At 44.0% G+C, this 17,316-nt stretch overlaps 1 protein-coding gene across 1 annotated transcript in view; it reads left to right on the top strand.

Annotated features, from left to right (window-relative positions):
- Positions 1–15,226: 15,226 nt before the first annotated feature.
- FAM83B (family with sequence similarity 83 member B) overlaps positions 15,227–17,316 on the top strand; it is a 96,470-nt gene continuing 94,380 nt past the window's right edge. The window contains exon 1 of the mRNA XM_061397814.1: positions 15,227–15,302. The gene's annotated coding sequence lies outside the window, so the exon portion shown is untranslated. The remainder of the gene's footprint in view (positions 15,303–17,316) is intronic.

Raw genomic sequence — 17,316 nt, 5'->3', positions numbered from 1 at the left:
GGGTGCACACAGCACACTTCCATACATATCGTTATTTGTTACTGTTTCCACCAATGTTTCTTTTTTGGTAAGCACACTAAGTGTTGAGAGCCAAACAGATGATAGTTTAATCAAACACTTCACACTGTGGCATGGTACGGACTATCAGTTTCTCCTTCTGGAATGCGGAAATCCACCCTGCATCTGACTGTCTTGACAGCCAGTTCTACATTCTCGGCAGGCCTGTTATCCTTTCTCAGCTCTTTTAGTTTAGTTCAGTTCAGTCACTCAGTCGTGTCCGACTCTCTGCGACCCCATGGATCGCAGCACGCCAGGCCTCCCTGTCCATCACCAACTCTGGGAGTTCACTCAAACTCACGTCCATCCAGTTGGTGATGCCATCCAGCCATCTCATCCTCTGTCGTCCCCTTCTCCTCCTGCCTCCAATCCCTCCTAGCATCATAGTCTTTTCCAATGAGTCAACTCTTCACATGAGGTGGCCAAAGTACTGGAGTTGCAGCTTGAACATCAGTCCTTGCAATGAACACCCAGGACTGATTTCCTTTAGGATGGACTGGTTGGATCTCCTTGCAGTCCAAGGGACTCTCAAGAGTCTTCTCCAACACCACAGTTCAAAAGCATCAATTCTTCAGCACTCAGCTTTCTTCACAGTCCAACTCTCACATCCATACATGTAGGTTATTAGTTAGAATTTTTAGATCTTGAGTAACAGAAGCCAGATTGTATTTGCAAATGTAGGAGTGAGAGATGCTTTAAGAGGGTGAATGTACCTCTCCAAGCCTAAGGATGGGATTGTACTGAAGCCCACAGCAGAATCTGGACCTGGAAAGTGGAAAGCAACTAATGCTCAGTTTTAACTTTTGTCTCTACTCTGCTCTGGGCTTTTGTGAATTTATCCTCTTTGCAGATAAGTTCTCTTTGCTTTCTAATGGAAGTCCCCTACACGTGAACCTTCATGTTGCAAACTTTACAGGACGCACACATGCATTCGCACGTCCAATCATGGAAGTTAGTTAGCGTGTCTGGTGTGCAGTGTCATCTCTGTGCATCCTCTAAAGCGGTTGTGCTTTGTGTCTTTTTCCATATAGTACTGTATAGGGCACAGTGGAGAAAGCAATGGCACCCCACTCCAGTACTCTTGCCTGGAAAATCCCATGGGCAGAGGAGCCTGGTAGGCTGCAGTCTATGGGGTCGCTAGGAGTCAGACACGACGAACAACTTCACTTGCACTTTTCACTTTCATGCATTGGAGAAGGAAATGGCAACCCACTCCAGTGTTCTTGCCTGGAGAATCCCAGGGATGGGGGAACCTGGTGGGCTGCAGTCTATGGGGTCGCACAGAGTCGGACATGACTGAAGCGACTTAGCAGCAGCAGCAGGGCACAGTAGTACAGTATCTTTATTTCAAGCCCAGGACATCTGGAACCAGCATGAAAGCAGCTGTATATAGCTGACTGTTGGGTACCTAGGCTTACGGTTGGACTTTCAAGTTCTTGAAAAGGAACTCATGTGAATATAGGGGACTTACTGTACATGACTCAGTATGGCTTCTTGCAGGCTGGTTTTATATTAATAGCTCTAGATAGATACTGAGGTTGTCTCTAGATTCCAGAAAATCTCTGATTGGCTTCCCCCAGTCCACAGGTTGTGCGAGCTGAAAACCTAATGAAGTGGAGCAGTTATTTTGAAACATCATCTCCTCTTTTTAGGACATGATCATACAAGGTGAGCCATCAGAATAGAGTTTTGTAATGTAGAGAATGAGGCTGCTTCTGCCTAATTCATCTCAGAGCTTGTCTCTGCTTTGATGTTTGAAATAGGTGTGGCATGACTGCAGTAACGATAACCATAGTCATATTGGACTTTTGTATGTAATTGCAGGTTTTCTAAGCTACCTAACATCTCTTTGAGGTTGGTCAGTATTATTATAATTATACCAGATTTAGGGGTATGGATTTGTAGACACAGGCATTTAAGATGCCATGCTAAGGGTCATGACAAATCCAGGATTTGAAGGAAAGTCATCTGGCTGTAAAACTTGGGCTCATAAACTTTGGTCATATTGGATTTAAATCTTTTTTCCATCTGGATTTCTATTTTCTGCTCACCATTTCTCACTCAGATGCTCTAATGTCCCAGCTGAATTTTATAATAGATTTTTAATTGAAAATATGTTCTTTATATAATAACAAATAGCAATATAATGTGACTCCCTATAGTAAAAGTATCTCTTAGATTTGTCACTTTTTTCTTTGTTAAACATTCTCCCTTAACTTCTTTTCTGTAACTAATAATCATGATGATGGTTTTATTTTATTATTTTTTTAATTTAATTTATTTTATTTTTTAACTTTACAATATTGTATTGGTTTTTCCATATATCCACATGAATCCACCACAGGTATACACATGTTCCCCATCCTGAACCCTCCTCCCTCCCCATACCATCCCTCTGGGTCGTCCCAGTGCACCAGCCCCAAGCATCCAGTATCGCGCATCAAACCTGGACTGGCGACTCATTTCATATATGATATTATACATGTTTCAATGCCATTCTCCCAAATCATCCCACCCTCTCCCTCTCCCACAGAGTCCAAAAGACTGTTCTATACATCAGTGTCTCTTTTGCTGTCTCGTATACAGGGTTATTGTTACGATCTTTCTAAATTCCATATATATGCGTTAGTATACTGTATTAGTGTTTTTCTTTCTGGCTTACTTCATTCTGTATAATAGGCTCCAGTTTCATCCACCTCATTAGAACTGATTCAAAAGTATTCTTTTTAATGGCTGAGTAATACTCCCTTGTGTATATGTGCCATAGCTTTCTTATCTATTCATCTGCTGATGGACATCTAGGTTGCTTCCATGTCCTGGCTATTATAAACAGTGCTGTGATGAACATTGTGGTACACGTGTCTCTTTCAATTCTGGTTTCCTCAGTGTGTATGCCCAGCAGTGGGATTGCTGGGTTTTGTTTTTATTTTTAGTTTCATTTTCCTTGTAAGCAGAATTGGAGCCTTAAGGAATATCTGCTTAAATGAAGTCTAGTGTATTTAAAATAATCCCCTCTGGGGAAATAAACTTTTGGTTGGAATATGGTTGGTGGTGAAGACAGAACATGGTGCTATTCAAAAGTGAGTCTGTTTGTGTTTAAATATGAGTGACTTCATTCTCATGATTAGAGAGAAATTAAAAGATACATTCTGATATGTGAAGTTTGAGCAATTTAGAAGTGTGATTTCTGAAACTCACAGTCCCCTCTAACACCACATCAACTCAGTTTTCAGAAGGGAAAGAGGAAATGGAAGCTCCAATACTTTGGGCACCTGATGTGACGAGCCGACTGATTGGAAAGAATCTTGATGCTGGGAAAAGTTAAGGGCAAGAGAAGAAGGGGGTGACAGAGGATGAGGTGATTGAAAGGCATCACTGACTCAATGGACATGAAAGTGAAAGTCGCTCAGTCATGTCCAACTCTTTGCGACCCTATGGAATTCTCCAGGCCAGAATACTGGAGTGGGCAGCCTTTCCCTTCTCCCGGGGATCTTCCCAACCCAGGGATTGAACCCAGGACCCTGCATTGCAGGCAGATTCTTTACCAGCTGAGCCACCAAGGAAGCTGGAAGCAACTCAGAGACAGTGAAGGACAGGGAAGCCTGGCATGCTGCAGTTCATGGGGTCACAAAGAGTCGGACCCGACTTAGGAACTGCACAACAACAGCTACAGGAAATAATAAGAGACAAAATGTGAGAACGCAGGCACCATTTGGAAGAGTTAAAGAGAAGGTGCTCTTGGGTTTAATATGTCTTTCACCTCCTCATTCATTATTCGTGTATATTTCAACTAGGATTTCTTTTTTTATGGGTTTATTTTTCAATCAGGAGCCAATTAAGGTTATGACACTATAGGTGACGTGATCATGACTAGATATTTGATCTTAAGGAGTTACTGTTAAACATTTTGAGTGTCGTATTTTCTTTTTAAAAATGTTATTTATTTTTAATTGAAGATAATTGCCTTATAATACTGTGTTGGTGTCTGCCGTGTATCAACATGAATCAGCCATAGGTACCCTCTCTCTTGAACCTCCCTCTAACCTCCCACCCCATCAGACACCTCTGAGTTATGACAGAGCTCGGATTTGAACTCCCTGTATCACACAGTAAATGTCCACCGGCTATCTGATTTCACCTATGGCGATGTATGTTTCAATACTACTCTCTCCATTTATTCCATTTCCCCCTATTTGTCTACAAGTCTGTTCTCTATGTCTGCATCTCTACTGAGGCCCTGCAGATAGGTATAGTTCAGTACCATCTTTTTAGATTTCATATGTATGTGTTAAAATATACCTGTCTTTCTCCTTCTGACATACTTCACTCTGTAAAATAAATTCTAGGTTTCTCCACTTTATTAGAACTGAGTCAGATGTGTTCCTTTGGAGGCTGAGTAATAGTCCATTGTGTATACATACCATGACTTCTTTATCCATCCGTCTGCCAGTGGATATCTTGGTTGATTCCATGTCATCATTACTGTAAATAGTGCTGTGATGAACAATGGGGTGCATGTGTCCTTTTCAATTATGGTTTCCTCAGGGTATATGCCCAGTAGTGGAACTGTTGGGTCATGAAGTAGTTATATTCCTAGTTTTTTAAGGACTCTCTGTACTGTTCTCCATAGTGGCTGTATCAATTTGCATTCCCACCAACAGTGAAGAGGGTTCCCTTTTCTCCACACCTTCTTTAGCATTTATTATTTGTAGATTTTTTTGGTGATGGCCATTTGGACCAGTGTGGGTGATACCTCATTGCAGTTTTGATTTGCGTTTCTCTAATAATAAGCAATGCTGTGCATTTTTTCGTGTGTTTATTGGACATCCATATGTCTCCTTGGAAAAATGGCTGCTTAGGTCTGCCCATTTTTTTATTGGGTTGCTTGTTTTTCTGGTATGGAGCTGAATGAGCTATTTGCACGTTTTGGAGATTAATCCTTTGTCAGTTGTTTTGCTTGCTATTATTTTCTCACTTTGGAGAAGGAAATGGCAACCCACTCCAGTGTTCTTGCTTGGAGAATCCCATGGACAGAGGGGCCTGGTGGGCTACAGTCTATGGGGTTGCAAAGGGTTGGACACGACTAAGCAACTAACACACATTTTCTCCCATTTTGAGGGTTTCACCTTGTTTATAGTTTCCTTCAGTGTGCAAAAGCTGTTAAGTTTAATTAGGCCCCATTTGTTCATTTTTGTTTTTATTTCCTTTACTCTAGGAAGCAGGTCATAGAGATCTCGCTGTGATTTATATCAAAGAGTGTTCTGCCTATGTTTTCCTCTAAGAGTTTTATAATTTCTGGTCTTACATTTAGGTCTTTAGTCCATTTTGAGTTTATTAGGCTGGTAGGGAGTGTTCTAATTTTATTCTTTTACACATAGTGGTCCAGTTTTCCTAGCACCACTTAATGAAGAGACTATCTTTTCTCCACTGTATATTCTTGCATCTTTTGTCAAAGATAAGCTGCCTATCAGTGCATGGGTTTCTCTCTGCACTTTCTATCTTGTTCCATTGGCCTATTATTTCTGGTTTTGTGCTCATGCCATGCTGCCTTGGTGACTGTAGGTTTGTAGTATAGTCTGAAGTCAAGCAGGTTGATTCCTCCAGCTCCATTCTTCTTCCTCAAGATTGCTTTGTCTATTCAGTGTCTTTTGTGTTTCCATACAAATTGTGAACTTTTTTGTTCCAGTTCTGTGAAAATTACCATTGGTAGTTTGATAGGGATTGCATTGAATCTGTTGATTGCTTTGGGTAATATAGTCATTTTTATAATATTGATTCTTCTAGCCCAGGAACATGGTACATCTCTCCATCTGTTTGCATCATCTTTGATTTCTTTTATCAGTGTCTTATAGTTTTCTGCACACAGGTCTTTTATCGCTTTAGGTAAGTTTATTCCTTGATATTTTATTATTTTGTTGCAGTGGTGAATGGTATTGTTTCCTTAATTTCTCTTTCTGATTTTTTCATTGTTAGTGTATAAGAATGCAAGGAATATTTGCGTATTAATTTTATATTATACAACATTGCTATATTCATTGATTAGCTCCAGTAATTTTCTAGTGGCATCTTTAGGGTTTTCTATGTATAGTATCATGTTATCTGTAAACAGTGAGAGTTTTACTTATTTTCCAATCTGGATTTCTTTTATTTCTTTTTTCTTTTCTAATTGCGTTAGCTAGGACTTCCAAAACTGTTTTGAATAATCATAGCAAGAGTGGGCATCGTTGTCTTGTTCCTGATCTTAGAGAAAATGCTTTCAGTTTTTCACTGTTGAGAATAATGTTTGCTGGGGTTTGTAATATATGCCCTTTATTATGTTAAGGTATGTTCCTTCTATGCCTATTTTCTGGAGAGTTTTTTTTTTTAAATCATAAATGGGTGTTGAATTTTGTCAGAAGCTTTCTTTGCATCTATTGAGATGATTATATGATGTCTATCTTTCAATTTGTTAATATGGTGTATCACATTAATTGATTTGTGTATACTAAAGAATTCTTGCATCCCTGGGATAAGGGCCCACTTGATCACAATGTATGATCTTTTTAATGTATTTTTTGATTTTGTTTGCTAAAATTTGGGTGAGGATTTTTGCATCTGTGTTCATCAATGATGTTGGCCTGTAGTTTTCTTTTTTTGTGGTATTCTATCTGGTTTTGGTATCAGGGTGATGGTGGCTGGTGGAAAGGTTTTCAATCCTCTTCCTTAGCCACTCTGCCTCTGGGACTCAATTGTGGTTTTATCGCCACCTCTGCATGTGGGTCATCCACAGGAGTCTGCCCTGAGACTGACTCAGCTGACTCAGTGGCACAGCTGCTTGGATCTTGGGGACGCTGGAAGCACCAGGTGTGCAAGGGCACAGGTGGTCGTGGGCACAGGTGAGATGGCACTATTAGGGTTTTTTCCCAGCCTCTGTCCGCTCTGCCCCAGTGAGGACCAGGCATGGAGGTGGTGCAGCCACTTGGGTCGTGGGGAACCTGGCAGCACCAGGTGTGCAGGGAAGCCAGCGGCCACAGGCACAGCAGATACGGTGCCCGTAGAGTCCTCTTCCAGTTTCTGGTGGCTGGCGTTCAAGGGCTTGTCTGGCTGGCCTTCTTTGTTGCTTGGCACAGCAGGTGCTCAAAGGGCGCCCCTGGCTGATGTCCTTATCTGTTGGTCAGCTAATCAGGCTCTAAAAGGCCACCCTCCCTTGGATTTTCCTCTGTTGGGCAGCTGCTGGCCCCTGCAGGTGGGGAGAAGGAGAGGCTATAGTGACGGCTCCACCGCCTTCGCGTTCGGTGACTCTGCAGAGTTGCCTTGCCTCCTCAGCTTCCCAGCTCTCCTCCAAGGGCCTTCCCTGCTGTGATCTCCCCCCTCACATCCCCTGGGGCCACCTCCCCACAGTCAACAGCAGTCCACACCCTGACTGCCCTCCAATCCCCACACTCCAGCTCCCAGCCATAGCAAGTACCAGAGGACCTGCATCCCTGTCCAGGGTGTGAAGGCTGCTGCGTGGATTGTCCATGCAGATTGCACCCCATTCAGACTGTTACAGATCAGCTGCTTCCCTCTCCAATGGCCTCAGATGCCTCTGCTCTGTCCCAAACTACTGCTCCTACGTGAGGATCTCACCCCTGCTTCAGTTCCTCTACTCCTTGGGAGCAGGTCCAGTCTCACTCTCCCCCTCTTCTTCCCTTCCTCCCTTCATCCTCCCAAGTTTTGTGTGGACCTATATATTCCTTTCTGGTGGTCCGGGATACTGCCAGCTCTCAGTTGGCGCTCTGTGAGATCCTCTGCATCTAAAGATGTATCCAGATGCATCCATGGTGGGAGAAGTATTCCACATCCACCTACTCCTCTGCCATCTTGTCATCTCTCCATTAGTCATATATATTTTGAACCCCCTATTATGCACCAGGGATCCTGTAGTGGACAGGAACAAATAGATGCTTATTCCCTGGGAACTAAAGGAGTGAAACAATTGCATAAATTATAATTACCACTGGGACTTCCTTAGTGATCCAGTGGTTGAGAATCCACCTTCTAATGCAGGCAATGCAGGCAATCCCTAGTAAGGGAACTAATATCCCATAAGCTGATAGGGAGCTAAGTCTGCCCTCCTCAATCAGTGAGCCCAGGTTTCACAGTTAAGACTTGACACAGCCAGAAATAATATAATTAAATAAATGATTAAAAAATATAATTACCATAGTTTTGAGGAAGGAAAACCACATAGAGATATATAAACTTAGAGCTGACCCAGTCTAAAAAGCCAGGAAGTCTTTCCAGTGGAAGAAAGGGTTACATTTAACTCAAAGGAGAGGTTCATAGTAGACCTTCCTTAAATGCACACAGATGTTTATTGCAACCTTGTGAATAGTAGAAAAATAAAAGAATGTTACAGTAAATCCCCTCCATAAGAACCAGTGGAGGCAACCTAGATGTCCATCAGCAGATGAATGGATAAGAAAGCTGTGGTACATATACACAATGGAGTATTTCTGAGCCATTAAAAAGAATACATTTGAATCAGTTCTAATGAGGCGGATGAAACTGGAGCCTATTATACAGAGTGAAATAAGCCAGAAAGAAAAACACCAATACAGTATACTAACACATATATATGGAATTTAGAAAGATGGCATCTGGTCCCATCACTTCATGGGAAATAAATGGGGAAACAGTGGAAACAGTGTCAGACTTTATTTTTGGGGGCTCTAAAATCACTGCAGATGGTGACTGCAGCCATGAAATTAAAAGACACTTACTCCTTGGAAGGAAAGTTATGACCAACCTGGATAGCATATTCAAAAGCAGAGACATTACTTTGCCAGCAAAGGTTCGTCTAGTCAAGGCTATGGTTTTTCCTGTGGTCATGTATGGATGTGAGAGTTGGACTGTGAAGAAGGCTGAGTGCCAAAGAATTGATGCTTTTGAACTGTGGTGTTGGAGAAGACTCTTGAGAGTCCCTTGGATTGCAAGGAGATCCAACCAGTCCATTCTGAAGGAGATCAGCCCTGGGATTTCTTTGGAAGAAATGATGCTAAAGCTGAAACTCCAGTACTTTGGCCACCTCATGCGAAGAGTTGACTCATTGGAAAAGACTCTGATGCTGGGAGGGATTGCGGGCAGGAGGAGAAGGGGAAGACAGAGGATGAGATGGCTGGATGGCATCACTGACACGATGGACCTGAGTCTGAGTGAACTCCGGGAGTTGGTGATGGACAGGGAGGCCTGGTGTGCTGCGATTCATGGGGTTGCAAAGAGTTGGACACGACTGAGTGACTGAACTGAACTGAACAATATACCTGTATATGAGACAGCAAAAGAGACACTGATATATAGAACAGTCTTTTGGACTCTGTGGGAGAGGGAGAGGGTGGGATGATTTGGGAGAATGGCACTGAAACATGTATAATATCATATATGAAACCGGTTGCCAGTCCAGGTTCAATGCACGATACTGGATGCTTGGGGCTGGTGCACTGGGACGACCCAGAGGGATGGTATGGGGAGGGACGAGGGAGGAGGGTTCAGGATGGGGAACACGTGTATACCTGTGGCGGATTCATGTTGATATATGGCAAAACCAATACAATATTGTAAAGTTAAAAAAAAAAAAAAAGAACCAGTTCCATCCTGAGACTGTGTTTTTAAGTCCAATTTGTTCATTAAGTCCAGCAAAGTTAGCCAGGTACCCAATGAACACAGTTGGCTATATAGTACTGTACTATAATAAGTTTATAATACTTTTCACATAAGTAATACATAAAAACTAACACAAAAATGAAGAACACATTTTTAATCTTGTAGTACAAAGTACAGTAGCACAACAGCTGGCATACAAGGGCTGGCGTTGAGTGAACAGGCAGGAGGAGTTATTGGAGGATGGAGAGGAGGTGGGAGATCTTGGAGCTGAAGGATCGTCGGCAATTGGAGGCAGGGGGCACACTGCTTTCCACTCAGTCTTACAGCATCTTTGAAAATTCGCAGCTTTCAGGTTCATATGTAGGAGACTTACTGTATAAGGTTGCACATTTTTGGCAGAGAAGTGATAAAGAGATGAAAGCTTTTGAATTTTAAGAAGCCCACACTAGTCAAAGCTAGAATTAGACACTGTAAGGATAGGGATGGGTGGTGAGTAATAGCAACCGTGCAGGGGGGCAGAAGGGAAGACAGGAGAGGGGGCAGGCATCACAGGATAGAGATCCACAGAGCAGATGTGGGCAAAGGGATGAAGGGCAAGTAAACATGATATGTCTGGGAGACAGGGATACAGGATTGCAGACAGTCCCAAATTAGACCTTCCAGAAGAGGCAGGAGAATTGGCAGTTTGCTCCTGTTTTCACACTCCCCGCCCCCTCATTGCTTTAATTGCAAAAGTACAAGCTACATCTCAGACCTCAACTGCCGTCTGTGAAATCCACTCCAGGTAGGAATGACCTTGAGAACACCTAGAGCAATCACTACTGATGTATCTCTAAATAATTCATACAGCATAGGAGAGTGATGAATGTTAGTGATCATGTTAATAGCACTGGTGATCGTGGCTGCCGCATATTGCCACTCTAAACTGCCTTCGGAGACTCACATTCATCCATAAGAACGATAATATAGCTAACGATATTTCAGAAGGGAAACCTTTGTAAAGATATTTAAACTGGGCAATTTTCGTACATCTTAGCAAATAGTGTTTCACACTAATGGAAAAAAAAAAAGTAGGTACAATAATCAGTACATTTCATTAAATATCTTCTGTTAACATCACTACATGTTCTGTCCCTCTATTTCCTTGCATGATTATGTATTATACTAGTAAATACTGGAAAGATTTTTAAAGTTATGTGTGGAGGTCATAAAAAATGTAAGCAAGCTATTTGTTCTGCCCAAATTGAAGAGAAAATGCATTTGTGAGAAGGTAGGAGAAAGAAATGGCAACCCACTCCAGTGTTCTTGCCTGGAGAATCCCAGGGACGGGGGAGCCTGGTGGGCTGCCGTCTATGGGGTCCCACAGAGTTGGACACGACTGAAGTGATTTAGCAGTAGCAGGACCTAATGGGCTATTTAAAAATATAAGAGGATGGTTTTCTCCATTTTAATTACCATTTTGTTTCTCTTTAAAACCAATGATTAATCCACACATGTATCTATTTATATATAACTGCATTTTTTCCATACCTCTTTTCACAAAGACTCACAGCATCGTTTTGGACTTTAGATTGTATTTAAAATTCTTCCATCTTTACACACACATGAACATACACACACACACACACACACACACACACACACACACACCAAAGATTCAGATAAACAGCTGATTTCTAGGCATAACTACTATGCCTAATTAACTTTCCACCCTCTGCCCTAACTAGTGTCTGGTATGATGCCTTTCCTACAGAAAGTTCTCAAAAAATATGTGTTGAGTTAACGACACTTACCTTATGAAACAAATTAAATGTGGAACATAGACAAGATGTTCATTTCAATGATTTCCACAGTCGTCATACGTGAAATGTCATAAGACAATTAAACTCATGTGATTATTCATCCAACAGTGCTTTTTGCCCAACACTGATAGGGATTTTCCTTCTTAATTTTCCCCAAAGTACTAGGGGAAAATGTTATTGATAAGCACAGCTAGTTTTTTATTGTTAGATGTGACATTCTTTCTGTATCAATGGCTTTATCTGCCTAGAAGGCATTGCCTTGAAGTGTGCTAAAATGTTTATTTTAAAGCTCTTGAAAGGACCAGAAGCTTAGTGCTCCTTTGGTCTATAAATAATGGCTGATTCATTGAAATTGCTTCTTATCATTTTTCTAAGACATTTTGAAGGGACACAGGTTTGTTAAAAGCAAAATAAACAGAAAAAATAGTCACTGAGAATATAAATTTTCTTATTTTCCAATAAACTTTAGCTGTTTTTTTCTCTTCTATGATTTCTCTCTCTTATTTTTCTGCATACTTCTGTGCATCTATATATTACTCTGTTATTCTATTTCATTATAGTTTGTCTTCTCGATTAAATTACAAGTACTTCGAGGGTTAAAAAAAAGTACCTCATACTGTTTTGAAATGCCTTGTGTACGTGAACTCAATACGGGCAATAGATGAAGCTCTGTTCAATGAAATTTCAGTGCCGCTATTTCGTTCTTGGACCTCAGCCTGAATTTTGCGGAATGGGATAAAGATGGACTCGCTGTTTGATCAATAAATATTGTCTTTGGAGCCTCTTAGTCATAAATACCACCTTCTCACTCATCTTGTTTGTTATGTTTTAAGTATAAAATTATTTGTAAAATCCTACTTTTAGTTCCTGGTTTCAATCTATGCTGCTGTTTAAAAAAATAAAGGTTAGAACATACTCAGCAGAGTTTTCACAGGAAAGACTGAGGTTTATGTGTTCTTTCCCACACTGTCTGGATCTTATTCCTTTCTGTTCTTTCTATCCTTTGCTGTTTCCTTTTCACAATGTTTGTAGATTTAGAGAGGTCCCCAGAAATAAATTTCACATGACCCTGTTCCTGAAAAGTAGGAAGACTACTTTTCACATACATGGCTCGTTTATTTCTTTTCCCCACTGACAACCTTTAGCTACTCTGGTTATTTCTTATTTCATTCATTTAAACTTCCACATCCGCTCTGACCCCAAATGATACTGATTTTCGGTCTCAGTGGTTGTCAGTTGGTCTCCTTTCTGTCGTCACTGCTGCTACCCTGCCACCCTTTTGAGACCACAGCTGGCCCAACTGCTCTTTCTTACACTCTAGAATTTATCTAGATGGGAAACAACTATGAGATCAGTCATTATTCCACCATCAATAGATACTAGGTCTGCGCTTTGCAGCTTTACAATCAGGAATCTTCACAATCCGAGCCCAAGTGTAACAATAGTGGCTGCTTATTACCACACATCAGTGCCCAGATCAGGGTTTTACAAGTACTATTCCTAATTCATAATTCTTACAGCAATCCTAGGCAGTAAAAAACTATGATCGCATTCTGCAGGTGAGGAAATATCTGCAAGCTTTATTCCTAAACTTACCTTTCAACGCAGTCCTGCACAACCATGGCCATGTGTGGCCACGTCTGTGCAGGGTCCCAGAACTCACTTTTACTTTCTTGCCTCTAACCTTTCCTCTGTGATCTCAGCACCTAGTTGTATGTCAGCTTCCATCTTCTGTCAAGTTTGCTTATCAGTCAGGACTCAATTCAAATTCCAACATTTCTGTGAAATTCTGCTTGCATTCCCCAATGATCTAAGCAGTTAATCATTTCTTCCTCTTGCCCGGAAAGCACCCGGAGCTTTCCATTTAAAGTTCCTCTCACTGGCTTATGCTAGTTCTGTTTGCTGTACTTGTGTCCTGTCCCCTCGTCTAGCTTGCAGGCTCCTTAAGGTGTCATGTCAATTTGATATAGTCTCTTAACCCATTAAAGATGGAAAGCCCTTAGTATAGGGCCTTTAATACATTCTTCCTCTCTTCTTATAGTTTCCTCTCTTTTATTGTTTAGAATAATTAACATCTTAGTAGATATCCTTCTTTGCGATTTCACTTGCTTTATGTACGAATGTATATCTTAATAAAATTCAACTTCCCATGGGCCCTTTTAATTTGTTTAGTCTAAATACTCTTGTTTTTAAAATAAGATAAGCATATATTTATTAACGTAGTTTCAGGTGCTTATATTTGAGAAGGAAATGGCAACCCACTCCAGTACTCTTGCCTGGAGAATCCCATGGACAGAGGAGCCTGGCAGGCTACAGTCCATGGGGTCGCAAGAGTCAGACATGACTTAGGGACTAAACCAGCTGCTCACAGTAAATGAAAATCCACACAGAGAACATGGATTGAGTGAGTCAGAAGATTGCATGTGAAAAATGAAGAGCAGAATTGCAAAAAGATTAAAAGGTGAAACATGGGAATTGGCAGAAAGAGAAGAAAGAAGTTAAATGTGTAAAACAAGAATATTCTCCACTTGCTGTTAAAGAAGAGAGACTACAGATCACAAATAGCACAATCTGGAAGCTTAGCTTTGCAATGTGGTGGGACTTACTGTTAGTTTCCACCTTTGTCTTTTGCTCTGTTTCAACATCTAGAAAATGTAAATTTCATTCGCCTGCATCTACTCATCATTCAGGAGGACCTAACTCAAATCTCAAAAGTTTAACATTTTCCTCAAGTTATTTATTTCGGGCAAAATAACCATAAAAGTCATTTAAAAAGTCAATGCCAGCTTATGATAATTGACACATCCCGCCAGAAGTTCAAAATATGCCTATTTTTTCCTAAAGATTCATTTTTCTCCCTACTGGGATGCATTTTAAACATTTATGGCAAATGGCTAGACCTTGAAGACAACGCAATGATACACTTATCAGAAACACTCGAAACAGATTTACTGAGATGTAGACGAGAAAATATAAAATTCGTTTTATTAATTGCTGCAATTATATTCAAACCAAACGAGAGTGTCTCTCGGTCCGGTCCACAACATTGCTCCATGGCACCCCACCGAGTGACCTGCTTTTCGCTCAGGCCTTCCTTTCATTCCAAGTCAGTAGGCAGGACAATCCAAAGACAGTCCCACATCTCTGAAATACTTAAAATTCTTCTCTCTTCCAAAAAGGTGACTTCACAAGCATTTTGTCTGACACCTTTCTACTGCCTGCTCCCCTCCAAGTCCGGATACACTCGGGCGGGCGGCGGGGTAGGGTCTGCAAGGCCGGCTGCTGATAAGAATTATCTCCGGGGAGCCGAGTCCGCCGGGTCCCCGGGGGTGGTCCCAGCCCGGCTCCCACCGCCCCGCCCCTGCTGCATTCCTGAGCCGGGAGCGCACCGGGGAGGGGTTCCGCCCCCCCCGCGCGCTCACCCCCGGCCAGGTGAGCGCCGCCGGCCTCCGGGGGGTCTGCTCACCCGGGCCCGGATGCCGGGACCTGTCGAGGCTGGGTAGCCCCAAGGGCGGACAGAAAAAGAAGGGTTTTCTACTTTCCCGGCCGAGGGCTGGATGTCTGGGTTCGGACAGGTTCCGGGACGCTGGCCAGCTGCGCGCGCTGCGGTGCGACCCGGCGCGGGACCTGTTGCAACCCGTCCCCACCCCGCCCTCGCCGGCGCTGCACCTGGGCCCGGGAGGCGCGGCCCGGGCGGGCCCGCGCTGCCCTCCGCCGCCCGACGCGCAGGTGACTCCCCGCCTCCTGCGCCCTGGGCCTCCTGGGACGCGAACCTTCGGCGCGGGCGCGGCTGTGCACGGCGCGGGGCGCTCCCGGCCGGTGAGTGGGGTCCTTGCTCCCGATCCTCCCTGGAGGGTGCGGGGCGACGACGGGGGCGGGGACCGCCGACACCCCCGGGCGGCCGGGAGGGCAGGGCGCGCGCGCGGGATGGGACGGTTGCGGGCGTGCAGAGTCGGGTCCTCGCTTTTCTGCTTTTCTTTCCTGGGCGCGCGGGTTAGGAAGTTTGCAAAGTTCCGTCTCTGGCGGCCCGCGTTCGGCCGCCCCAGGGACCCGCGCCGCCCGCGGTGGGCTTTGGATCCCGTTTCCTCGTGGCTCCGGGGTCCACGGCGCGGGGGGTCCCGGAGGGGCGCGTGTGCGGGAGCCGCGGCTGTACAGCCCGTGGGTGTACTTCAGATCCCGCGTGGGGAACCGAGCTCAAAAAGGAAAATCCAAGTTTGCCTGGACACCCTCTCCCGTTTGTGTGGGTCCCGCCTCTGCTCTCAGAGGGGTCCAGACTTTAGAAACTTTGAGTTTCCCGGCCCCTGGGTCTGTGACCTTGGCAAGCTCGCCGGGTCGTTCTGCTTCCTATCAGATTCTGAGAACCGCTGCTGAGGGTGCTGGTGGCCCTCAGAGGAGAGGCGATTAGTGCTGGCGAGTCGCATGGAGACGTTAGGCCTGTTCTTTGTGTCCTGTTGGGAGAATGATTACCTCCATGGGGCGTGGGGGTGGTGAGGAGCAGGTAACATGTGTGTGTCAGACGTTGGAATTACGGGTGAGTGAAGACAACAGTGCTTTATAGAGAAGAGGCTGGCGGTCCGGGAGCACAGGTCTGCCTGGGGACTGTGCCCAGAGGGATGCGGCTATAAAGTGGAGTTAAGAGCTAAAGTCTTAGGGCTTCCCTGGTGGCTCAGCTGGTAAAGAATCTGCCCGCAATGTGGGAGACCCTGGGTTCAATCCCTGGGTCAGGAAGATCCTCTGGAGAAGGGAAAGGGTACCCGCTCCAGTATTCTGGCCTGGAGAATTCCATGGACTGTCCATGGAGTTGCAAAGAGTCGGACACGACTGAGCAACTTTCACTTCACTTCACTTCAAGAGCCAAAGAGGCCGGAACAGTAGAAAAGAGCCGTGCTGGTGGCCAGTAGTCGAGAGGAGGCTGGATGTCCCAGGGCTCCTTTCCAGATTCCCCTAGAGATTCTTCTGCCAGGTTACCGCCAGGCACCTCCCCTCTCCCTTGTGTTATCCCCAACACAGGGAGAACCCCAGGGAAGTCCATGATTGATGCTGAATCAGACTTGACAAGAAATAGGCTAGGAAACAGTGAGGAAAGAGAAAGCTGGTCTTTTTGGTCTTCCAGAATAACCAAAGAAGGGGGAGTGGTGTGAAACCAGATCGGGCAGGGGTGGGCTGGGCCCTTGGTTTTGTTTGATTTCTCCCTGTCTTCCTACTGTTCCCGGAGTGACAGAGGCCCCCACACACCTTCCAGTCAAAATTGCGTCCCTTGGTTTTGAGTTTAAGGCCCACGTGGTATACACACCTGTGAGGGAAGCTGGCTGCACCCAGCAGAGCCTGCCTGAGGGGCTGGGTGGATCCTGCCTTTCAAGTTGGTGCCTTCTAGACCCCAGATGCTCGGAATGTATTGTGGGAAGCATCACCCATTGAACAACTGCTGAAAGGGATTGCACACAGGAAGACAAACCACACCTCTTGCTGCTGACTCAGTGATGTTTTTTTGTGATCACTCTTTGGAGGTTGTTGCTTTAACCATAACTGACTAAACTCCTTGGGATGGGTTAGTTAATTTATTATTCTTTCTATTATATCCCCTCCTGCTACCATACTCCTTACAGTTTGTGGTGGAGCTTTTCTTGATCGTGACTTAGTCATCCTGTAACAACTCACCTCCTGCTTCCTGTCCACTGCATCACACAACTGTGAGTTTCCAGGCTGGGAAAGGAAGGATCCTTCGAGTTTGGAGAACCTTGTGCTGAAAATGTGATTCCAGTAAATCAGGCCTCTTCCATAATATAAATCTGGTAGGAGGAGACCTTTTGAAAAGGCCCCACACTTAGCTTAA

Source organism: Bos javanicus, chromosome 23 (genome assembly GCF_032452875.1).
Source record: "Bos javanicus breed banteng chromosome 23, ARS-OSU_banteng_1.0, whole genome shotgun sequence".
Lineage (NCBI taxonomy): Eukaryota > Metazoa > Chordata > Mammalia > Artiodactyla > Bovidae > Bos > Bos javanicus.
The sequence above is the reverse complement of the archived record's forward strand: the minus strand, read 5'-3'. Positions and strand labels throughout refer to the sequence as shown.